This window comes from Periophthalmus magnuspinnatus, chromosome 21, assembly GCF_009829125.3.
Source record: "Periophthalmus magnuspinnatus isolate fPerMag1 chromosome 21, fPerMag1.2.pri, whole genome shotgun sequence".
Classification (NCBI taxonomy): Eukaryota; Metazoa; Chordata; class Actinopteri; order Gobiiformes; family Gobiidae; genus Periophthalmus; species Periophthalmus magnuspinnatus.
Window position 1 is genome coordinate 31,025,395 of NC_047146.1, and position 26,157 is coordinate 31,051,551.

The 26,157-nt window shown below is 40.9% G+C and overlaps 1 protein-coding gene across 1 annotated transcript in view; it reads left to right on the forward strand.

The window, feature by feature from the left end:
* LOC117389521 (inactive dipeptidyl peptidase 10-like) overlaps positions 1-26,157 on the forward strand; it is a 364,225-nt gene that overhangs the window by 37,828 nt on the left and 300,240 nt on the right. The gene's annotated exons all lie outside the window — the stretch shown is intronic.

The following is a 26,157-nucleotide window of genomic DNA, read 5'->3' on the forward strand; positions in this document are numbered from 1 at the left end:
TTAATAGATTTTTTCACGTGATACTTTTACTTGAGTTTTTTTGCTCCAGTATCTGTACTTTTACTAAAGTAACAAATTGCATACTTTCGCTGACCATGTGCAGCATGTCCAGGGATAACTGAGTGTCCCATAAAGCTGCACTATGTAACTTTTTTGGTGGAGGGTCCGCTATCAGGTTTTTATTCAATTACAGGTGCTTAAAAACTACATTAAAAAACATGGATTCTTATACTGTGAGCTGGGTCCTCTCTCCACAGATCTGACCTGTAACTAGGCCTCGTGGCGTCACCTTCTTGTCTCCATATATAAGTTAATGCATTACTTTGAAACATGGGACATACAAGGCAAAGTAATAACATCTCCATGGAGACAAACAAACGTTGTCTTTGCAAACTCCCTACCAGAAAAGTTGCGTAGTGCATCTTTAACCTTTTGAATTGTTCTGGATTGGCTTGTATGTTTTATTTGTTTCCCACAACACATTTCATTGGTTGATTAACAGATGGTCACACTGTATCTTGTATAATTGAAGAGTGTTATCGAGCTGCTGTGAGAGCTACAAGTGTCTCAGGTCCACTCCAGTGTTCAGAGCACGAACACTGTAGCACACACTGGAGCCTTTAAGAGGGGATATTATGCAAAATACACTTTCTGGAGCTTTATATCATGTTATGACGCTGTTTCCTCATGAAAAACATGCCTGAAGAGGGTTTAGATGTCATCCATGCATGTTTGAGTAATTTAGTCATCTCTCTTTGGAACTATTCAAACGCTCCTTACTGTTAGCAGTAGAGATGAGACGATACAGTGGTCCCTCGTTTATCACCGAGGTTATATTCTAAAAATAACCCACAATAGGTGAAATCCATGAAGTACTCAACTTTATTTTTTACAATTATTCTATATGTTTTGCAGCTGTAAAACCCCTCACCACACACTTTATACACTTTTCTCAGACAGGCGTTAACATTTTCTCATTTTCATTGACTCAGATGTGTTTCACAGTTCCTCTGATCGCACCCCTTCGTCCTGGCGCCGCTCTGCTGTAGTGTCGATCCAACGTTTATGTAAATTTGGCTGAACACATTCTGTACTGGAGACTGATGGACAATGGTCTAAAGTCATAATGCACATACAATGTAAAAAAGCACGCAAAATTACAAGATGGTGAAAGGTGAACCGCGATATAACAAGGGACAACTGTAGTAAAATTTAGACTCACGATTATTGTGACCAAAATAATCGTGGTTAATGATATTATCGCAATAATTATTAAACCAAGACAGTATAATATCCTCATATGTGGACACCGGGACCTTGTAGAGAAAAAAATTGTATTGTGGCCGAGACAACACCGAAATGTGTTGTCCACATAGGGACACCAGGTCCTAGGAGGTTATAGGTTCAGATTCTTTCATGATTGTTGTAAATCCAAATCCAAGCCACATCATTTTTTCGTCAGGCTCTGCAAATCGGCGGCTCATCTTGTTGGTCTTGTTTTTCAAATCCATAATAATCCCACACATCAGACTTCAGCTTCTTGAGTGGACGATATAAATGTGTCAGTGGGATCCAGATCCACTGCCCACGAGCCACGACGAGACTGAGGTGAAGAACCATCAACAAATCAGAACAGACTCAGAAGCAACAAGTGTCACTGCTATGACAGAGTGCCCCCTTTTGGACAAACACCAGATACATCTACACATTGTATTGAAACCGGAAACATGAGTCAGTCTGGTGCCGTAAAGGCGATTACAATCATGTGCGATGATCACGATTATTAAAAATGCCACGGACGATTGATTGCAAACCTTTCCTTACCTATCGTGATTATCATATATATCCCATCTTTAGTTAGCAGTACGAGCCTGTCCAAAGCTCCGCCCACAAGCATACGTCACCAATGCTCCCGGATGGTCATTCTTCATAAATATACAAAATCACGATACAAAACTATACACTACAACTTCACAAACCTGATGTGATGAGCAGAAGTTACATTAGCGGAATGCACATGTTGTTGTTGTGTTATTGTGATAGCGCTCTGAAAGGGGGAGTTTTCAGCAAATCTGGTGATCTAAATATGATATGTGTCAGCAATTAAGATGGAGGTGTAATACTCTTAGGGTTAGGGAAGGGTTAGTTTTCTCCCTCACAGATCTGGGCCCCTCGTAGTCCAGCTCTAGGGGAGAAAACTAACCCTAACCCCTAACCCTAACCCTACACTAACCGTAACCTTCCCCTGGAGCTTTAGACATTCTCTTTAAGAATTCAGGAGTTATGCAAATGTGAAAATCCCTTTAACCGCACAGGCTCGGCAGCACAGTCTGGTTCCATTCAAAGCTATAGTCTGTTATACCAAATATGCAGAGAAGAAAGGATTTTGCATCTTTGGAAGTTACTCCTGGTTCGGCTGCAGTGAAGTTGTCCAGTTGATTTTCAGAGCGTGTATTATCTGGTGAGCTGGGTTTTCAAACTTGCAGTAGTATTTTTCCTGTGCTTTTGAAGTGTGAACATTAGGATTAAGTTGTCAGCCTCAGTACTTAAGAAATCTTTTGACGATCCCCACATGAATAACACTGCTTTGCTTCTTATTAACTAAAAATCTAACTTTAGAGAGTTACAAGCCGCGAATCTTGCATAAATATAATGCAAGTGCAACAGCTGTGGATCAAGTTCATTTGGAGAGTTTTTGACACTTTGCAAAAAAAAAAAAAAAAAAAAAAAAAGAAATACTAGTTTTTAGATTTAGAATAGTACTGCTGAAAGGTCCTCTATTACGAAAATTTACTTTTGTGAGTTTTAAGCCATGTTCTTATGCTGTTACCTCCTTAAAAACAGACTTGGAGTTGTGTTTTGTTTCATTCACACATGTTTCAGTGACTTTTTATTATTAGTCTACATCTCCAAAGCTCAAAATGCTCTGTTCCACCTTGTGATGTCATGAAGTGGCAGTTTTCAAGTTAACAGCTCCTTTTAACCTTTAGTTCAGTAGAGATTGGAAATTCCAGGGTGAAATGATCTAAATGATTCTAGTGACGTGTTAGAAGTTTAAAAACACAGTGGTGCACTTCCTTTATGACATCACAAGGTGGAACAGAGTGTTTTCTGTTTGATAGAAGAACACAGCCTAAATATGCAGGTGTGTTTGTGTGTTAAATATGTGTGAATGAAACAAAACACAACTCCAGGTCAAGTGGATTGTTTAAATGCATCACTTTATCTTAACATGCAAAAAGAAATCTGAAATAAACGACCAACTAAAAAATACAGTCTTCCTCTTCACTTCCACACCACGTCAGGCTCCATGTTTTTGATTGGCTGTCTCCATAGTAATTAACCAGACTCATACCAGTCCTGTGGTTTGGCCCCACACAAACACTTTGACAGTAGACTTTTTTTTAGATTATCGTATTATGTTTTCATCCAAACAGTATCACATGTGTCTGTCTCTCCCAAATGTCACGAGGGAGTCTGAGGACAAAGTGAAGATGATGATAACGGAGAAGGAGACAGGGAGAGGGAGGGAGGAAGAAGGGGAGAGAGAGGGGAGGAGAATGGCAGAGAGAGAGGAGGGGAGAGAGAGAATGACAGAGAGAGAAAGGGGGAGAGAGAGCAGGAGAGAGAGGAGGAGGGGAAAAAACTGTAAAGAGCACACGTCTGCATCCGAGCCACTGCCTCATGTGTGGCACAGAATTTAAGGATGATGCGACGAAAGAAAGTTTAAACAAGAAATACATCCGTGTACATGCCTTTGTTCACAGGTCACTTATTATAGACTAAACTGAAATACCTCAAAAGTTATTACGTTTTTTTTACTATCAGTGCGGATATTGTCCAGTCCAGTCCAGTCCATTCTGGCTAGGTAGTAGGGAGTATTATACCGCTGATGATGACCTGGAGATACTAATAACATTATGGCATATCGTTTCATATGTTAAAGCCACAGTATGTAGCTTTTTCCTTTTTAGTAGACTAGAATAATTTCATTTTTTATTTTTATTTTTATTTTGATTGCGTATATTGCACTGATAAATGTAAAAATAAAAAATAAAAACAACCAGCGAGCTTACATCTCTACAAACCTGCTTGTTTCAATATAAATGCGTTTCCTTTGGCTATAATATTCCACAGCATGGCATAAATCTCCTCTACCGCGATGGAAAATGTTCCGAAGTATGGTTTTAACTTTCTGTTTCCATGGACCCAGGGCACACTGTACTGTTACACTACTACTGAACATGTTGCCCAGTTCAGCTCCACAGACTTCATCTGATACTAGATTCTTGCGTCTGCTGCCAAAATACATAGTAAAAACAAACATAAGGCTGTCCACACTTGTTGAGTCGTCTTTGAGCTCTCTTCCCAAAATGCATTGCTTCTCTCTGGTCTTGTGTCTACAGCTGAAGTCTGCGTTAGTGAGTGTCCCTGGAGTGTGAGTGGGAGACTGGCTCAAACAACTTCACAAACAACAGCTACAAGAATCTGCTCAGAGCTTCACTCTGTACAGTGGACAGACTGTGCCAAACAGACTTAACATGGATTTTAAGAATTGTGTCGTTAAAGGTGCAGTACGTCACTTTTCGGGGGGGTTTCTGGCACCTGCTTGTCTCATGTAGAGGTTGCTTTACTTGGAGTGTTTCAATTATAAGTGTCAAAAATAACCTGCATGATTCTTACTGTGTGAGGAGGCCACTGATCAAAGTCTGACCTTGTCTCCATGGAGATCTAACTTCTTTGTCTGGAATGTTCGACATTATGGCATTAAACTGACCTATCTCCATGGAGACGACCAGGTGACCTCAGTAGGCCAAGTTACATGTAACTGTCAATGTAACTTTTTGTTTGGGATTAATGGTTTTAAATATCTATTTTCATGGAAACATCCTTGTGACATTCCACCTCCTGAAAAGTACGTACTGTGCCTTTAAATAAATTCAAGATAAATAAGCTTAATGTCATATTATGGAACATTCCCAGGAAAGTAATGAAATCTCCATAGACACCAGTGGATAGTGGACCCTCCAAGAAAAAAAAAACAACAAAACACTGTGCACCTGTAAGTTTCTTGTTCATTAAGCTAAAATAAATGTCAGCACATATATGTATCCTGTAAAGAGAACTCAAATAACCATTGTACATGAATATTTATATTGTAGATGTATATTTCCATTGCCTGTCCCAGCAGCAGCGTCTCACTGAACAGTTTGTGCTGATGTGTGAGGCTGTTCTGAAGGTTTGTTCTGGAGGTTTGTTCCTGAGTCTTGTTCTGGAGCTGACACCTCAGGTGTTGATTGGGGCTTCACGCTTTGACAAACCTGTGAAAACATGCTTCATTTACACTGAATCTACAACTGCTGTTATATCAGCAGGGTCTCATTATTTATATTTATATTTAATGCAGACTGTGAGGTTTTAGTGTGTGGTGCTGTTTATAGGCTGTGCACTTTGGAGAGGTGAGAGAATCTCTGTTGTTTAATGCCATATTGTGTCTGTAGTGACAGTCCTGAGCCTATAAACAAACACGATGTCAGTTTTCACACAGTAACGCTTTATGCATTAATTACACAAAGCATGTACACTGCACAGGCTGTAGTTACCTTAAGGTGTATTCTGCATAACCTTTCTGTCTGTGTCTGCTCTGTCTTCTTGGAAATATTATTGTTTTGTCATGAATGTTCCATAGTATGGTATTAAACACATCCTAGCAATTATTTCATCATGGGCGGGCGATGAGTACGTTTAACACTACAGTGTGAAACATTCTAAGCAAAGTAATTAGGCAAGGCAAGGCAAGTTTATTTGTATAGCACAGTTCGTACACAAGGTAATTCAAAGTGCTTTACAGAATAAGAAAGACGTTAAAATCACACAAATCAAAACATAAATAATCACAAATAATCATCATAAATTTACCATTAAAGGAGAAGAGTGCAGAATAAAACCTTTCAGTCGTATGCACAGCTGAACAGAACCGTTTTGAACCTGGATTTAAACATTGTCAAAGTCGAGGCCTGTCTCACATTTTCAGGAAGACTGTTCCAGGTTTTAGCTGCATAAAACTGAAACGTTGATTCTCCATGTTTAGTCCTGACTCTGGGCACCAGCAGGAGGCCGGTCCCTGAAGTCCTCAGAGTGTGAGATGGTTCATATGGCACTAACATTTCAGAGATGTACTTTGGACCTAGGCCATGGAGAGGCTTATACACACTTATACAGAGCTGCTTTAAAGTCTATTCTTTGAGCTACAGGAAGCCAGTGCAGAAACCTGAGCACAGGACTTATGTGCTCATACTTCCTGGTTCTAGTCAGGACCTGAGCAGCAGCGTTCTGGATGTACTGCAGCTGTGTTAAGGCTCGTTTGGAGAGGCCGCTGAGCAGGCCGTTAGAGTAGTCTAACCTACTGGACACAAATGCATGGATAAGTCTCTCTAAGTCTGGATTTGACAGTTTACCTTTGATTTTTGACATGTTTTTTAGGTGGTAAAAAGCTGCAGATGTTATTGATTTGATGTGGCTGTTAAAGTTCAAGTCTGAGTCCATTATTACCCCTAGATTTCTAGCCTGATTTGAAGGTTTTAGAGAGAGAGACTGGAGGTGACTGCTGACACTTTCTCTATGTTTCTGTGGGCCAAAGATGATGACTTCAGTCTTGTCTGAGTTTAGCAGAAGAAACACACTGATCTGTTGGATGCAGTGGCCGAGTGAATCCACTGGTCCATATTCACCTGCTGCAGTGAGACATAGATCTGAGTGTCATCTGCAGAGTTGTGTTGGACACATTATTACTGCGTATGAACTGGCCTAACGGCAGCATGTAGAGACTGAACAGCAGGGGTCCCAGGATTGACCCTTGGGGCACCCCACAGGTCAGGGACATTTTATCATTTTATGTTACATCTCCATGGAGACAAACAAGTGGCATACCCTCCACCGGGAAAGTTGCGCAGTGCAGCTTATACGCAATATACAGTCCTCTGCAACATGTAATATATTTCATTAGAGCGATAGTCTGTAATTATAGAAAATAGTACAATATAAGAGTTAATTTCAAGATTTAGAGCTAAGAACTGATGTTAGTGAAACCATATAGAGTCAGGTTGTTCATTCTCAAGTTGATGTAATTTATTATGCATTTTCCACACCCCCAAGTGCAGGGACGCCACCTCGTATGTGCCTTATGTATAATTGACCAGACCACAGCCCTGGGTCCAAAGCACATTATCATTATTCAACAGGGAGGCTATTTACCAGCCTTAAGCCGATGTTTGGAGTCGACCCTGTGAGGCCTGCGCACGGTGATTATAGCTGGACCAGGATCCTCGCTCAACTCAAGAGGCTACACTGCGAAATGAATGCATCTGTTATTGGCTTTGGTTTGGCCCCTGGAGCTGTTAGGAAAGAGAGGGAAAGTCTGAGAGGGGGTTGAGGAGAGAGGGGGGGGCAGAGAGAGAAGGAAGAAGCAAGAGAAAGTGAAGGACAGCTAGAAGAAACCGTCAGATATCAACCGAAATACAGGTCAAATCCACTAGCAAACGTAGTCCCGACCAAGTCTACCTCCTGATCTGGAGATGGGTCCCCGGGCACGGCAGAGAGAGGAAGGGAGAAGGGATAGAGAGGGGGAGGGTTAAGAAAGAGGAGAGGAGACTAAGAAAGAAGGGCGTTGTGTACATATTTTAAAACTAACTTTTATATATGAACATTTTGCTGTTACATTTATACCACACCTGATACTGTTTATGGTTTTATATTTACAAAAAACGAGAGAACAATGGAAAGCGAGAGAGAGGGTGAAAGAAAAGATGAATTTGTGCATGTGTGTGTGTGTGTGTGTGTGTGTGTGTATATGTGGTGGTTTTGACAGACAGGTGAACAGAGCAGAGGCGGAGGGCCCCTGCACCAGGACTGTCACAGCGATATGTGGTTTGGTGCCAGAATAAGAAATGCCATCTACCCCTTCTTCCTCCACCTCCTCCTCTTCTTCCTCCTCCTCCTCTTCCTCCTCCTCTTCCTAATACTGCCTCTGCTGCTGCTGCTGCTCCTGTAAACTCAGGGCGCTGTGGCACTTCTGACACTACTGTAGCACTGTTGTAGTTTAGTTTCCGATACAGCTGCTCACCTTTGCAGCTCTGGTCCGGAGTGGAGTGTGCTCAGGAGTTGACCCAAAAGACAAAAGCTCTGATAGTGTAATGCTATTGATTACAAGAACAGAGTATATGCCAATTACAGACAGAAAGTCCGCACGATCTCTGAGCCAATCCAAGATCCCTGAACAAAGGAATCTATCACATATTTATAGTATCTACAGGACGCACTACACATTACATCTCAGTGTTAAAAATATGAGCCTCTGGACCCAAACAACTCTATGCATTAAGATCTTAAAGGAGCTGTAAGGCGCACAAGGCTCTGACGGTGCAGGACAGATACCACACTGTCAACACTCCACAGGGGGCGTGGTTTACACAAGTGGCAAAAACAAGTTCAAAGATGATCTGCTGAAACACTGGAGGTAGATAATATAGTAAACAGTCTGTAACACTTAAGTTAAGATGACATAACACGGCGGATCAGTGCGCACCTTCAGTCAGGACGTGGACAATTTTGAAGCCTCGTCTCCTGTTTAACCCTTTGCTGCTCCAGAGTTTATTGTTAAACCCGTAAACTCACAGCAGGATGTACATCTGCTTCATTATTTAAGAGATATTTCTGCCTGTGGACTCATTTTCTCCACTAAAACGTTAGCTCTGCTGCATGACAAACGAACAGCGCTGTGTGATGATGTCACGGGGGCGTGGCTCGGTGGTGCTTGTGTGAGTGTGGGTCACAGAATGCTTCAGCACTGCATGGCTCAAAAAAATAAATAAATAAAAAATAATAATAATAATAAAAAAACTTGGCTAGGTGCCGTTAGCTTAATGCCATATTGTGGGACATTCTAGGGCAGAGGTGTCAAACTCAATTTCACCGAGGGCCACATCAACAAAATGGTTTGTCTCAAATTTGCAAAGATATAAAAAATATGTCTGTGTAACTGCATAACTCCTGATAAACTGACATTTTAAGACAGTCATATATTTAAATTTACCTTGTCACGGGCCACATACAATGACATGGCGGGCCGCATTTGGCCCTTGGGCCTTGAGTTTGATAAATCTGTTGTAGGGAAAGCAATCCAAATAAAGACAAGTAAATGATGCCCCTCCCCCAAGAAATCTATGTATAATATTGATAAACCCAGGAGAGTTGTAATCATGGTAACCGTCTGTTTGATTTACAAATATGAATTAATTGTAAAACGCCATTAGCAGTTTACTTAAGTTTCATAATTCTCCTCGTTATGTAAGACTGTTGTGCTCAGATGTCCCTGATGGACTCTGCTGTTGGCAGAAAGAAACTGACATTTTCTTCTTGGCAAAAGTAACTCTCGTTTTCACTACAAACAACTTCTATCTTTATTTTGCCTTGGCTTGAGTCATCACTGGGCCTGTTTTAAATGTGTCCAGATGTAGGCTCGTGTAGTTTTATCACGCCTCTTCATCCTCACTTAAGACTACACTGTATGACATACTTGTACACTATATAACACACTGTACACATATTTACAGAGCTCTTTTCTGACTTTGTTACAAGGTTTTTTCTACTTATCTGGACCATCCCATAGTATGGCATTAAAGTGATCAATTTCCATGGAGACAACCAGGTCTTTTCAGCAAATCTCAAACAATAATACAAAAAAAAAAAACTTGTACTTTTCAGTCCACTTCAAAAATATAATGAAGTAGAAAGTACAGATACTGCTCTCAAATGTAGTGAAGTAAAAGAAAAAGTAGCTACTTAAAAATGAACTGAAGTAAAGTACAGATACCTAAACATTTTACTAAAGTACAGTACAGTTCCACCACATTTTTCTCCACAAACAACACAATCTCTTGTTTTATTGTGTCCCTGTGTGTCAGATGCCCTCCCTGTTTCCTCACGGGGTTTTATTCTGCATAAAAACTGCTCACCCTGGATTTTCTGTTTTCCACAAACTGTTCAGCCCTAACACGAGAGCTCAGGTTGTAATTAATCACTTGTTTGAACTATTGAACTACTTCCTGAAGTTTCCCTGCAGAGTGTCACATGACCAGGTGTCAGCTTACCTCTGATTGGCCAAACAAAATGTGCCACTCTAAACCGCAGCTGCTTTTAGCGTTTAGCCAAGTGAAACTGACAGGGGCTATCGTGTCATGTAATCCAGCCAAAGCAACTGTCAGGCGCATGGGGAGAAAAAACGCTACTCTTTATCACTATCAAAAACAGAAAACACTCTGTTCCACTTTGTGATGTCATCATGTGGTAATACAGGAAGTGCTCCATGGTGTTTTTAAACTCCACACACTTTCATTAGAATCATTTGGATCATTTCAGCCCTAGAATTGCCCATCTTTACTGAACTAAAGGTAAAAGGTAGATGTTATCTTGAAAACTACCACTTCATGACATCACACGGTGGAACAGAGCATTTTGAGCTTGAAGCATTTTAAACTCTTTGTCTACTTTTTAAATTTTTTCATTCTATTTATTACATCACAGTACACTACCTGTCAGTGGTGTAACTAGAAGAAATAAGGTGAGGTAAAGGACCTTAAATTGATCTAATCTTAATCTTAATCTTCCTTTTGTTAAATTCAGCAAGAATATTTAATTTTTATTTTTTATTTTTTGTTTTTTTTACCTTAATCCACCGTTCCTGCTGCTACCCCGTCTCATCTAAAGCCCGTACAACTTTTTATCTCTTTTTGGAAGGTTCACCTTGATATAATCTCATCCCTGGAGTAATCTGATTACGGTTGTTTCATAATATTAGTGAAACTTTGATCTCGTATTGCGACGCACCGCTTCATCTGCAGATTAAAAAAAGAAAGAAAAGAAAACGACATAACACACTTTGACTCCAGACCTCGTCCACTTTAATCTCACTCTAAACACAAGTAACCCTTTGACTGTTTATTTATTCATCCTTTCTTCATAAAAATGAGATAATCAGTCTCATTGGAAATTCTAGTTGATCTCTGGACTTAAAGTTTTACCTGCTTGTCCTTGAGTTTTCAGTGTTTTTGCAGAAGTGAAGTTTGAAACCTGACAGCTGATGCAATCTCCACGACCATCCTCCGCTCTCTAATCTGTTTAAATCCAATGTGACTTAAGTCGATGGTGCAACCCTGGGACTATGCACACTGACGGACGGGATCTTTCACCTTTACTACTTCAAAAATCTTCACATCATCTTATAACATCAGCGTACAACATATAACATTTTCTGATCGAGGCCGACCCACCTGTTTTCTCCATGTAGATATCGATTTGTTTGGAATGTTCCACTGTATGACATTTAACTTATTTGTAATACAATGGTCCCTGGTTTATCACGGGGGTTTATGTTCTAAAAATAACCCACAATAGGTGAAATCCACGAAGTATCAGCTTTATTTTTTACAGTTATTCTATATGTTTTTGTCTGTAAAACCCCTCACCACACACTTTCTACACTTTTCTCACACAGACATTAACATTTTCTCACGTTTCTCTCTTGTTTAAACACTCTCAAAGTTCAAACCTTCGTAGGCGTCTTTGTCGGTGCAGAACGTTTCATCGACATTGTGGGTTTTGTCGGGGAGAAAACAAATTGCAAACATACAGCACTTCAGAGTCACACTGAGATCCAACGTTTATGTAAATTTGTCTGAACACATTCTGTACTGTACAGGAGACACGGCACAGAGGAGACTGATGGACAATGGTCTACAGTCCAACAGCCAATCAGGACGCAGAACACAATGGTCTACAGTCCAACAGCCAATCAGGACGCACAACACAACGCACGCTCATACACTGTAAAAAAGTATGTAAAATTGCCCTTAAAAAAAATCTGCAAAACAGCAACACCACGAAAGGTGAACCACGATATAGTGAGGGGCAACTGTATATATTTCTTAATGGTGTTTTTATTGAATCAAAAGTAAAAAAAAAAAAAAAAAAAAAAAAAAAAACGAGCGACAGTGGAGGTAGAGTGTTTGTCCATTGATCTGAAAGTTGGAGGTTCGAATCCCGCTCTCGACCTAAACATCATTAGTAGAGTGGATCACAGTTTGGTGGTGCGATTCCAGCTCCCACAGATGAATGCTGTTGTTGTGTTCTTTGGCAAGACACTGATCCCTCCTCGCCCCCAGTGTCTGTGTACACTGGTGTATGAATGTGTGTATGAATGTGTGAGTGGTTCCTTGAAGGTGGATAAATACTATATAAAAATGTGACCATTTACCATAGTGAGCAGACTTGCCTCTCCACAGATCTGACCTGTAATTTGTCCTGGTAGTACCACTTGTTTGCTTCATGGAGTTTAATATGACCATGAAGACAAGCAAATGGTGGACCCTCTATCGGAAAAGTTGCATTGTACAACTTTAAATTGTATAAAATTTGCTATAGCGACGTAATGTAAAAGCAGGAATACACCAGGATTATATATACAAGAAAACTAAACCAGGTCTAACAGGACTAAACCAGGACTAAACAAGGACTAAACCAGGTCTAACAGGACTAATCCAGGACTAACAGGATGAAACCAGGACTAACAGGACTAAACCAGGCTTAAACAAGGACTAAACCAGGTCTAAACAAGGACTAAACTAAGACTAAAAGGAGTAAACCAAGCCTAACAGGACTAAACCAGGATTAACAGGACTAAAGCAGGTCTAACAGGACTAAACCAGGTCTAAACAAGGACTAAACCAGGAGTAAAAGGACTAAACCAGGTCTAAACAAGGACTAAACCAGGACTAAAAGGACTAAATCAGGTCTAACAAGACTAAACCAGGTCTAAACAAGGACTAAAGCAGGTCTAACAGGACTAAACCAGAACTAAACCAGGACTAACAGGACGAAACCAGGACTAACAGGACTAAACCAGGACTAAACAAGGACTAAAAGGACTAAATCAATCATAACCAGAGTAAACCAGGATTAACAGGACTAAAGCAGGACTAACAGGACTAAACCAGGACTAAACCAGGTCTAAACAAGGACTAAACCAGGTCTAAACAAGGACTAAACCAGGTCTAAACAAGGACTAAACCAGGACTAAAAGGACTAAACCAGGTCTAAACAAGGACTAAACCAGGACTAAAAGGACTAAATCAGGTCTAACAAGACTAAACCAGGTCTAAACAAGGACTAAACCAGGTCTAACAGGACTAAACCAGGACTAACAGGACGAAACCAGGACTAACAGGACTAAAAGGACTAAACAAGGACTAAACCAGGACTAAACCAGGTCTAACAGGATGAAACCAGAACTAACAGGACTAAACCAGGATTAATAGGACTAAACCAGGACTAAACACTACCTGGACTAAACTGTGGTCTATATTTAAATATCCATTTGAGTCATGACTCACAGTACGTCTCATTTCCCTCACACACCTAAAGCAGGAGTTGAACACTCTGGATCATTCCACCTGCAGGAGGCTGTTATGGCACACTTCAGCTCTCTTGTTTGTGAAATGCCGGTATCTTGGCGCTCCGGATCATTGATATTCCGTGTCCGTCCTGCCTGTCTTGCTCTACGATGGGACGCGTGGACTTGGTGGCAAAGTTGATGAAGCATGCATTTTCATCCCAGTGAGGGGGTACACAGGGAACGCCAGGACACCAGCAGAGCCTGAATAACTTATGCAATGAGGCCGGTGGTAAAGAGCTGTTTTTAGAAATACTTTTTGGATAATGATATTTGTCTGTACACTCGCTGTCAGTCTGTCAAATGTGCTGTTCAGTTATATCATGTATCAGTGAAATACAAATGCAAATATGTGTTTGCACCTGTTTGTGAGGCTTTATAGACTCAGTACTGGGCAGTAGCAGTTGTACTAAATATATGACATAACTATATAAATAAATATATAACTCTGAAGTGATGCGATCTGCAATAGTTTCATTAGAGAAATGCACATGATTGTGTTGTAGTAGCACTCTGACGGGGGAGTGACTTAGCACAAAGAGCGGGAGGAGTGTGGACTTGGAGTGTCAAAAATGAACCTGAAACATACTGTTATGTCTGGCTCAGGTGCACAACAAAAGGAGGAGACGGCGCAGAGTAACTGCTCAAAAGTAAGATTTAACTGTCACAAAGATCAAATAATATTAACTGTGAATGAAAACAGTGTAGTGGCAGTGAATGGAGTTATAGCTGAGAGTAGTGCGTAAAACAAAAGACAAACCCAAATGTGCAACAAGGCAACGGGCACGAGGCAGCCGGCGTCCAGGCACAGCAAGGCCCGCAGGGCAGGGCATGATGAGTCGAGGCAGGTGGGACCATGGAGAGTGTAGAGAGAGTGTAGAGAGAGTGGAGCGAGCGTGCACTCTGGCTTTTATAGTCTGTGGGTACATCTGTGGATAGAGCGACAGGCAGGGCCACACGGCACGAGCAGCTGGTCAGACCTACAGCAGAGAGAGGCAGCAGAGCAGGCAAAGGCAACAAGCCCTTCGTGCCTGGCCTGTAATATTAAACATTTCAATGTAATCATTTTGTAATATAGCATTTTCACAACAATCAAAGGTATAGTTTGGTCAAGGTTCATTTTGCCTACAGCTTCCAACTCAGAATTAGTGATTCTGTTTGTCAGACAGGAGAGTTTGTTTACCTGCTTTACATGTTTTGGTTACTCCCCTGACCTCCCTCTGAAGTGTCACGTGATGGTGAAGTGTCTTGTACACTGCTTTACTTTGTTTTGCCGTCTCCAGGACTGCATCCATGTGTGTGATGAGGTGTTACTTGTTATGCTCCTTGGACCTTGTTTGTGGATTTTGATCTGATGCAGCAGTGGTACTTGTTGCTTGCAGCACAGGTGATTCTGGCATTAGGTAAACAGGTAAACGAGTAAACAGGTAAACAAGTGAACAGGTAAACAAGTAAACAGGTAAACAAGTAAACAGGTAAACAAGTAAACAGGTAAACGAGTAACTAGGTAAACGAGCGCTCCTGTCTGCCAGGAGAATCACTCTAGATCAAAGGTAACATGGTGATCTAAATATGTTATGTGTTAATAGTTAATAATTCCTCACAGAGATGCAATTAGTATTTTTTTTATTAATTAGTAATTAATAATCATCTACTTGTCTCATTTATGTTATTGTTTTGTTGGGAATGTTGCACAATATGATATTAACCACATCTGTCCTCCATTTATTCAGTTACAGGTGTTTTATTGTGAAACAATACGTCTCCATAGTTTTATTGGTGTCTTTATGCTAGAAAATAACTAGAATCCCTTGTCACTTAATAGTCTGTATAAGGTTTGCAGAAGGGACCAATGATATTTTTCATTGTTAATTTATTCCCCGCGGCACACTCCAGTCTTAAGTGCTTTAGTATGCTTGGGTGTACATGTCCTCTAAGTTAATACACTGGGTGACACACTGGGTGACAGCAAGTCCAAGTAGTTTTTAAGGCGACACTTTTAACTGTAATGTTTTGAAGCTAAGTACTTTATGCCTGAAGGAACGGCTTAAACAAACATGAGACACTATGCTTGTGTTGCACATTAAAATAAGACGACACACGAAGCTTAAAGGGCACGTATGAGGCTATTTCTGATCTATGTCCTCATCAAAAAACATACATGGAGTTGGTGTTTTATTTAGTTTACACATGTTTAACTTACAAATCTGGCATATTTAGATTAAGCTTTTCTTTCAAAGGGGAAACACTCTGTTCCACCTTGTGATGTCATCATGTGGTAATACAGGAAGTGCTCCACTGTGTTTTTAAACTCCATGCACCTTCACTACAATCATTTGGATCATTTCAGCCCTAGACAGACTAATACTAACATGTTTTAAAGCTCACAAGAGTCAATTTTGTGTAATATAGGACCTTTAATAGCCACAACTGTTGCATATTACACGATTTACTTGACATTACATGAATCCCTCCTTCCATATACTGTGTTTGTGACTCAAATGGCCAGTTTTGAGAAATGTGTCTGGCCCAATTACACAACAACGCAATCAAATACAGTTGAGTCTGTACTTTATTAAAGGTGCTTGTTTGTTTGCAGTGGCCTAAACATTCACAATCACTTTTCACAACTTTCCAAAACCAGAGCAGATGAGAAAATAGCATGACAACGCACACTTCCTGATTATTAGACAATAGCATGTTTTCTAATCAGACGCAGACAGCACGTGGCAGACTTGTTTTGACCTTTTGCTTATAGAAAATCTGTGTTGCCCAGTGACACAACAATAATATGGGTATTATTAATCTAGAGAAAGTCTGATCTACTATCTACTGCACATCACATCAGGTTTGTGAAGTTGTAGTATATTGTTTTGTATTGTGCTTTTGTATATTTATATTTATTTATGGTTATTTATATATACTTTTCTACAGTAGCATGTTTGACGTTTGATGTGGACTGAGCACTGGACAGAGTCGTACATCTAACTGTAAGGAGGGTTTGAATAGGACCCAGGAGAGATCACTAGATTACTCAAACTTGGATAACATAAACCTCTTCAGACATGTTTTTGATGAAGGAAGATACATAACAAGAACATAACAAAAAGCTACAAAATATCGATTTTGCATAATACCCCCTCTTTAAGACTTCAACATTCAGAGTAGAATAGTACACCCTGAGTCTTTCATGTCATTTGTCACTGATCACCTTTGTCAAACGATTCCAAAATGCTCAGATTACCCTTGAAATTGAGTTTTTGTCTTTAAAACCAAACCACAATTCCTGTGCCAAATGAGGTTGAACCATGTGATGTGCAGATGCCCTCCCAGCATGGCCCTTATACATATTTATAGTGGAATTAAAAGTGAATGGATGTGATCAGCCTTCTGCTCTGTGTAAACTTTAAGATAAATGATGAGTGTTGGGACCCTGCGGAGGAGCCACTTGTGCTCAGAGCTCCTGCTGCTGCCAGACGTCAAACTCACTATCTCATTAGTTTTTTTCTTAGAGCTATCAAATAGCCCGCTCTCATGGTGTGGCCAGTTCTAAGGGTGACACATTGTGCTGTAAAATTAACCATTTAAAAGACCAAGAAAGAATTGAAGTTTCTCGTACTTGCTCTTGAAATATCAAAAATATCGTGAATAATATTAGTGTAGGATTTCAGATCCATAAGACGATCAGGCTGGCTAGTACAGGGTGAGGATCTCAGTCACATGGAGGAGCTTGGATTAGAGCCACTGCTCCTATTAATTAATTAAACAAGAGAGAAACGTGACAAAATGTTAATGCCTGCGTGAGAAAAGTGTATGGTGAAAGGCTTTACAGCTGTAAAACATATATAATAACTGTAATAAATAAAGCTGACTACTGCAGATTTCACTTACTGCAATAAACGAGGAACCAAAACAAAACCAACAATTTATGACTAGTTTAAATTTATGCAGCCCTATTTTAAAGGTGTGCTATGTAACTTTTCTGATGGACGGTCTGCCTCCTCCTTGTCCCGTGGAGATGCTTTAATTGTTTTACCTGAAATGTTCCGCAGAATGGCATTAAACATGTCATTGGACAAGCAGATCACAATAAGAAGGAATGTCATTTTTAACAACACAGACCTGTAATAGAATAAATACAAGACCGATACAGTAAGTGAAAGTCCATTTAAGGCGACAGTAGCTCAGAGTGTTTGTCCACTGATCTGAAAGTTTTCAGTTCGAATCCTGCTCTCGACATAAACATCACTGGTTGAGCGGTCACATCCACTGACCCACGTGTGTATGAATGTGTGTGTGAATGTGTTTATGAATCTGTGTGTACCATTACCATTTGACCATTTAGGTGAAGAAATTGCATAATAATAAATCCATAAATTTGACCATGCTTCAAAATAAATCACACCAACACTCTTCACACACGCATCTGTTTAAACTGGATTAGGCAAATAGGCTAAAGTGTTTTGCCAAAAGGAACAACATCAGTACACGGCCTTGTATTTAGAGCGGAGATCGACAAACGCCTCAATGTGGTTACCATCTCGTACCACTTAATTTAAACCATTTGAAACAGTGCACGGGAGTATGCTGAAATGAAACAGTAATGATTCAACTGGATGCGAGCTCGGTTCAGTGGAGATCTATGCGCTCTGCCTGTCTCCTTTCTATATCCCATAATTACTGCATGTGAAGAAAGGCCACAGCCCCTCATTACTCATGGTTAGTTTATCGAACGAGGTTTCGTCTTGTCATGTTGGCTGTCACCACGCGTAGAGCCGGTTGTGTTACATGTGTAGAAGTACTCACAGGGTCGTGGGAGTACGGGAGGAGGTGGACTTCAAATACAGCAGTCGCCCAGGGCTTCAATCACCGCAGCTCTGCATACTGGTACTGGAGGATACAAGTGCTGCTAACGCCACTGGGACTCAAACTTATGGATCCATCTTATGTTTGATGTGTTCTGTATTCATCTTTCTTCACCTTTTTAACATCTGATTATTATCCAAAGCAAATATATTTAGATGTAAATGTAAAGCTCACAAGATGATATAGGACCTTTTATCGTACAATATTTAAAGGTACCGTCTATAACTTTCTGGAGTCACCTACATGATAGAAAGTTAAACAATACTTTCTTTAGATAGATAAGTTTTAATGCCATACTGTGGAGGATTATAGCAAACGGAATAATGTTTCCATGGAAATAAGCAGAACGACACTTTCCGATTCAAGTTTGTGGAGATGCAAGCCCTCTCACCGTAAGGATGCATGTTTTTCTTCGTTTTCCGGTGTCAAAAAACAACCAAAATGAAAACAAAAGTTGCGTACTGTGGCTTTAAATGGAAAAAGGTGGGGCTACTACTACTACTACTGCTGCTACTACTACCAATACTACCACATTACATCTTCTGCTGTCGTAGCTAAAACTTTGGATGAGTTGTCAATTTAAGATTCTTATTTCGTCTATTTTCTCAGCATTTCCAAACTTTTCCAACACAGCAATTATTATGGCGTTCATTATGTCATAAAGTGAGTGACAGGTTATAAATGAACCTATTATAAGAACGATTATGTTTCCGAGCTCCACTTAGGGGTTAGAGGAGAAATTCACGCTGCTTGTGTGTGAGTCGCCATGTTGAGAGGAGCAGAGGAGCAAACAGGCGTCTGGAGCATCAGGTCTCACGTACAGACCACAGACGCTTAAACAAGTGGAGTAAGTGAGTGTGACGCCACCCGCAGCGTTCAGCTCCAGTCAAACGAAGATCATCGAGGCTAGAGCAGTTACAGCGGCGAAACAGAAGTCGAGTTACATATTTGGAATTCCGACCGCGAGTACCATAGCAACCAAAGAGCCAATCCGGAGCGAGGCTGTTGAAGGTAATTCCACTTCCCTCCCACACCGCTGGTTTAGCAGGCGCAACACTGTCAATCAAACCTGTTGCTAACGCTAGTGGGAGCGAGCTCAGGGAAAGAAGGCGCCTCATTGGTCTGTTAATAATGTTCAGATCTTGATTTACAGACACAATAAAAACACCAGGATGTAACGTGGATTAATATGAACATTTAAAGATGAAACTGACAAATCTGACAGCAGCAGTTTCTCTGCTCTCTCCTTTCTCTGCATTCTCTCTGCTCACTTTCTCCTTTCTCTCTGTGTTCTCTCTGCTTTCTCTCTGCTTTTTCTCTGCATTCTCTCTCCTTTCTCTCTGCATACTCTCTTTCTCTTTCCATTCTCTCTCCTTTCTCGCTGTATTCTCTCTGCTATTTCTCTGCACTCTCTCTCCCTTCTCCCTGCATTCTCTCTCCTTTCTCTCTGCATTCTCTCTGTTTTCTCTCTGCATTCTTTCTCCTTTCTCTCTGCTTTTTCTCTGCATTCTCACTGCAGTCTCCCTGATTTCTCTCTGCATTCTCTCTCCTCTGTCCCCCTGCATTCTCTCTCCTTTCTCGCTGCATTCTCTCTGCTTTCTCTCTCTCCTTTCCCTGTGCGTTCTCTCTCCTTTCTCTCTGCTCTCTCTCCTTTCTCTCTGCATTCTCTCTTCTTTCTCGCTGCATTCTCTCTCCTTTCTTCCTCTCTCTGTCCCTCTGCTCTCTCTCTCTCCTTTCTCTCTGTGTTCTCTCTCTCTCCTTTCCCTCTGCTTTCTCTCTGCCTTCTCTCTTCTTTCCCTGTTCTCTCTCTCTCATTTCTCTCTGCATTCTCTCTCCTTTCCCTCTGCTCTCTCTCTCCCCCCTTCCCTCTGCTCTCTCTCTCTCCTTTCCCTCTGCTCTCTCTCTTTTCCCTCTGCTCTCTCTCTTTTCCCTCTGCTCTCTCTCTCCCCCCTTCCCTCTGCTCTTTCTCTCCCTCTCTCCTTTCCCTCTGCTCTCTCTCTTTTCCCTCTGCTCTCTCTCCCCCCTTCCCTCTGCTCTCTCTCTCCTTTCCTTCTGCTCTCTCTCTCTCCCTTCCCTCTGCTCTTTCTCTCCCTCTCTCCTTTCCCTCTGCTCTCTCTGTCTCCTTTCCTTCTGCTCTCTCTCTGCTCTCTCTCTCCTTTCCTTCTGCTCTCTCTCTCTGCTCTCTCTCTCCCTTCCCTCTGCTCTCTCTCTCCCCCTTCCCTCTGCTCTCTCTCTCTCTTCTTTCCCTCTGCTCTCTCTCTCTCCTTTCCTTCTGCTCTCTCTCTCTCTCTGCTCTCTCTCTCCCTTCCCTCTGCTCTCTCTGCTCTCTCTCTCCCCCCTCCCCTCTGCTCTCTCTCTCTCTCCTTTCCCTCTGCTCTCTCTTTCTCTCTCTCTCTCTCCTTTCCCTCTGCTCTCTCTCTTCCTTCCCTCTGCTCTCTCCCTCCCCCTTCCCTCTGCTCTCTCTCTCTCCTTTCCTTCTGCTCTCGCCTGCTCTCTCTCTCTTCCTTCCCTCTGCTCTCTCTCTCTTCCTTCCCTCTGCTCTCTCTCTCTTCCTTCCCTCTGCTCTCTCTCTGTTTTCTCTGGTTTGTCTGGTCACACTTTTGAGTGTAACACGGGCTCAGAGGGAGCAGGTCTGAATACAAAAGTGAGGTGTAGCCCATAAATCATGCTCCATTGTGGCAGGTGCCTTGTCTCCAGGGGTCAGAGGTCAAATGGGAATAAAAATGTGTTGACTTCAGCCATTGATATTTTGGGGAAAGACAATGGCTTGGCTGTAGTATCCTTGGAATAGCTGCAGCATGTTGTATATTAATAGCATTATAAAACGGCCTATGTCACTGTTCAGGTGGAGACTTTGTGAACTGTTAAGAAAAGAAAACATTAGAGTAACTGATCACAAACAGATTGATATTAATCTCTAAAGTAGAAAACCCTGCTCTTGTGGTGAGTACATGCTGTTTTAATGCTATACCACATTTTTACACTATAATATAATGTGTATAGTATTCTAAGACAGACCCGCCCAAAGCGCCAAAAAACCAAACCCCATCACGCTGGCCATTCTCTCTAATCCATCCCTCTGTCCATCTCTTTTTATCAAGATCAGTGCTTCCCAAACTATAGCATAGACGTTTGAGTTATGTTGTAGTCTATGGCCTTTTGTTTAGTCCTCCCCAGTCCATTCTGTAAGTTACACTGTACTAGTACTACACCTATACTAAACTTTATCCTAAACTAAAAGAAAACTCTCCTTTCTCTCTCTCCGTCTCTCTCTGTCTTCTCTCTCTCTTTCTTTCTCTCTCTCCGTATCTCTCTGTCTTTCTCTCTCTGTCTCTATCAGTCTCTCTCTGTGTCTGTCTCTCTGTTTCTCTCTCTTTGTGTAGCTCTCTATCTCTGTCTGTCTTCTCTCTCTCTGTGTATCTCTCTGTCTCTATCAGTCTCTCCGTTTGTCTCTCTTTCTATCACTCACTCTCTCTCTCTCTCTCTCTCTGTGTCTATCGCTCTGTTTCTCTCTCTTTGTGTAGCTCTCTCTCTCTCTGTCTGTCTTCTCTCTCTCTCTGTGTATCTCTCTCTCTGTCTTCTCTCTCTCTGTGTATCTCTCTCTCTGTGTATCTCTCTCTCTATCTCTGTCTTCTCTCTGTGTGTCTGTTTTCTCTCTCCGTCTCTCTCTGTGTATCTCTTTCTCTCTGTCTGTTTTCTCCGTGTGTATGTATTATCTCTCTCTCTGTCTTTCTCACTGTCCCTCTCTCTCTCTGCCGCTCCCTCTTTCTCTGTTCCTCTTCTATCTCTTTGTCTTTGTTCCTGTGGCTGATCTTGGTTGAATAAATATGTGTGAATGAACCTGTGTGAATGGTGTTATTGTCATTTTCATTATGTCATGTGTGTCTCATTCACAGCTCTGATTGGACCATGTAACGGAGTAAGTATGTAAATATGTTGGTGTTGCTGCAGTTGTTCAGATCTAGGTTCAGCAACAGTCTGTACTTAAAGACTGAGGTCAGCTGACACCTGAATATACTGAATGACCAGGTTATTCCATCAATGGATTTTTTCTTCCCTGATGTCACGGGCATATTCCAAGATGACAATGCCAGGATTCATCGGGCTCAAATAGTGACAGAGTGGATCAGGAGCATGAGACGTCATTTTCACACATGGATTGTCCACCACAGAGTCCAGACCTTAACCCCATTGAGAATCTTTGGGATGTTCTGGAGAAGCTTTGTGCAGCGTCAGACTCGACCATCATCAATGCAACAGGTGAAAAATTAATGCAACACTGGATGGAAATAAATCTTGTGACATTGTAGAAGCGAAATCGAAACAATGACACAGCGAATGTGACGTAATCAAAGATAAAGGAACAACCAAATATTAGAGAGTGTGACCTTTTTTTGGTGGAAACTTTTTTTTGGCCAAGCTGTGTATTTTACTAGTCGACGGGTAGTGATTATTTTTCAGATTAGTCAGGTGGTCAAACAATGATTTCTTTCTTTTCATTGAGAATAAAAAAAACCCCAAAACATTTTAGTCAAATGAAGGTTGAAATATGGAGACTGAAGGCTTTTAAACAGATAAAGTATAAAGTGTATTTTTGCAATAGAAAACTGTGTCCTCTCTCTGCAACTGCTGCTGTCAGACTCATTTTCAGATCATTTTGGCCTTAAAATGTCCGTATTAACCCGTTCTACATGATCTTGGATTGTTTATTTCGCTATTGTGTCTGTAAATCAAGATATGAACATTAGTAAGAGACATATTCATTTTGAGCTGAACACTGCGGATGACGTTATACTCAGTTAGTCCACGTCTTTATCGAGTGTGTGATTATTGCTGGAAATCACAAATTGTTTTATTAATTTTGTTTTAATAATTGTTATAATGTCTTTGTTAGAGAAAGGTCTTCGTATGTGAAAAAAAAACACATAAAAAATACATTACAACTACTAAAATACGACTATTATTACGTTTTTAAATCACATTTTACAAGCAGTTTTCCCAACACTGGTTGTGGATGCGTTTTAAAAGCACGGGGTCCTTTGTTGTGAGGAGTTGCAGAGGCCGGACAACTTGACAAATAGTGTGTGGACAGAAGCAGACACCTGATGGAGCATTCAAAGGGACAGCACTGGCCCGGGAAATAAAAGCTCCTCTTTCCTCTCAGATAACGCCGCAATCTGTCTCTAAAACGCTTTTCATTAAGAGCCAGCTCCATTCTCTTCAATAGAACTCCAGCATAAGAGCGCTGTTGCCCCCCCTGAGTGTCAATGGTATCTGGCACCACTCCTGCACGGGCCAAAGCGCTCGATAAAGGAGAGGCGATGGAGAGGTGGGCTGTAATCATTACTTTCCTTAATCAATTTGCCTGATTGGCTGGTTTACTTGGTATGTATAAAGTGGACAACAGTAGTTTAGTTGGCGGAGTGTTTGTCCACTCATCCAAAGTTGGTTGGTGGTTTGAATCCCGCTCTCGACATAAACATCACTGGTAGAACAGTCCCATTCACTGACTCACAGGTTGGCGGTGCGATTCCAGCTCCCACAAATTAATGTTGTTATTGTTGTGTCCTTGGATAAGACACTTAACCCCTCCCTTTTGCCCCCAGTGTCCGTGCACACTGGTGTATGAATGTGTGTGGATGAGTGGGTGGTTCGTTGATATAAAGCGCTATAAAGTGACTTGAAAGTGTAAAAGTGCTGTACAGTGTTCCCTCGTTTATTGCAGGGGTTACGTTCCAAAAATAACCTGCAATAGGCGAAATCCACTAAGTACAGAACTTTATTTTGTACACTTATTCTATATGTTTTTGTCTGTAAAACCCCTCACCACACACTTTATACACTTTTCTCACACAGGCATTAACATTTTCTCACATTTCTCTCTTGTTTAAACTCTCTCAAAGTTCAAACCTTTGTAGATTTAAAAAAATAAGTCCAGTATTATGGAATTAAAACAAATACTATACTGTGCTGTAAGTAAAAGTGACAGCTTTAGAAATACTGTAACAAATGTAATTTTAATGATCAACCTACGAGGATGGACACATAAGAAATTATTAATATTGACTCAGGCGTATTTCACAATTCCTCTGACTGCACCTCTTTGTCCTCTTTGTCCTCCGCTGTAGTAATGTTCTTTTTCCTGCAGTCACTGATCCTCAAAGCTAAAGCAGACTCCACCCACACGATGGTCTTGTTGCAGTTACACCCATTTTTGCTCCTTGTTCAAACTTATTGCTGTTGTCGTCCTCGTGTTATTTTCCTCTTTCTTTATGTGACGAACCAAAGATTCATTCGTAACTTCTACCTTCCCTCAGCGTGTCCAGAAGACCAACTTTTTTTGCGATGGTGAGCGTCTTCCTTGGCCTTTTGGGTGCAGAACGTTTCATTGACATTGTGGGTTTTGTCGGGGAGAAAACTTGCAAACATACAGCACTTCAGAGTCACACTGCGATCCAACGTTTATGTAAATTTGTCTGAACACATTCTGTACTGTACACTAAACAAAATCTGCGAAACAAGGTGAACCGCGATATAGTGAGAGACAACTGTATGAAAAGGTGACCACTTAGTTATCCATGTCTCACTTTTTATGTAGCAAAAATATATACACATCTATTTTACAAAAAAATAAATAAAACATAAAATAAACAGAATCTATAGAGAGACAGGTTGGATAATAAGTTCTGCCAGTGCACAAATTGCCTGCATTTAAATAGCTGATATACATAACAATAGATTTTGTAATGACATTCAAAACACGTTCATGCACATCCATTTCTTACACTGTTACTATCAATGCAAACAGCTTTATAGGCATTAAAATGTACAAATTGTGCCGTCTATTCACACCACCGAGAGCAATCGCAACTCATTTATGCAGAAGAAACAGGCAGAGGTGAGATAGACGTTTCCATTGTAAAAGACTGCAGTGCTTGTGTACGCATGCAGAGATCTGTGTATAGACTTACGTACACAGTGTGCAGGAGGATGAGGCTATGGTGGTGTCGTGAGAAGGCAGGTCTGGGTTCAGGAAAATTCTAGAGAAATAAAATGTGCTTTCACGTGTAGTACCGCTTATGGCCAGGCGGAGTCAGCAGAGGCTAGCAGACAGCAGAGTGGACACGCTGGGGACATTTACATGAGCAGAAAATCAGGTAACTCAGATAATCCAGTAATTTGATCAGATTTTTTACATGATCTGATAATAAAACATCTAGTGATATAAACTTACACATAACAACGAGAGGAGGTATTTTACTTCTAACTCAAATATTATCACATATTTAGATTAACATACTACTTACTTTTTATTGCTTTGAAAGTACCACATTCACCAAGTTTTATAAGTTTCATTTACATTTTTGATGAGTGCCTGCTAAGTCACTCCCCCTTCAGAGCACTGTCACAATATAAGCAGCGTGCATCCCGCTAATGAAACTCCTGCACGTCGCATCAGGTTTATAAAGTTGCTGTGTACAGTTTTGTGTCATGTTTTTGTTTATTTATGGAGATTTGTCATGTGGGAGCATGGGTGATGTAGGCTTGTGGGCGGAACCTTGCACAGAATCGTACAGCTAACCCTAAGCAGGGGTCAAATAGGACCCAGGAGAGATGGCTAAATGCACAAAAAGTAACAGTTGTATTTGATTATTATCTTTCAGTCTTTAACATTTTATCTTCCATAGCCAGTGATGACCAAAATAATATGTGACCAGTCTGTACTTAAAAAAGTTCCTCTGTAAATCAATTCACCCTATAGTGAAGTGTAGTTTAGGTGATCACAC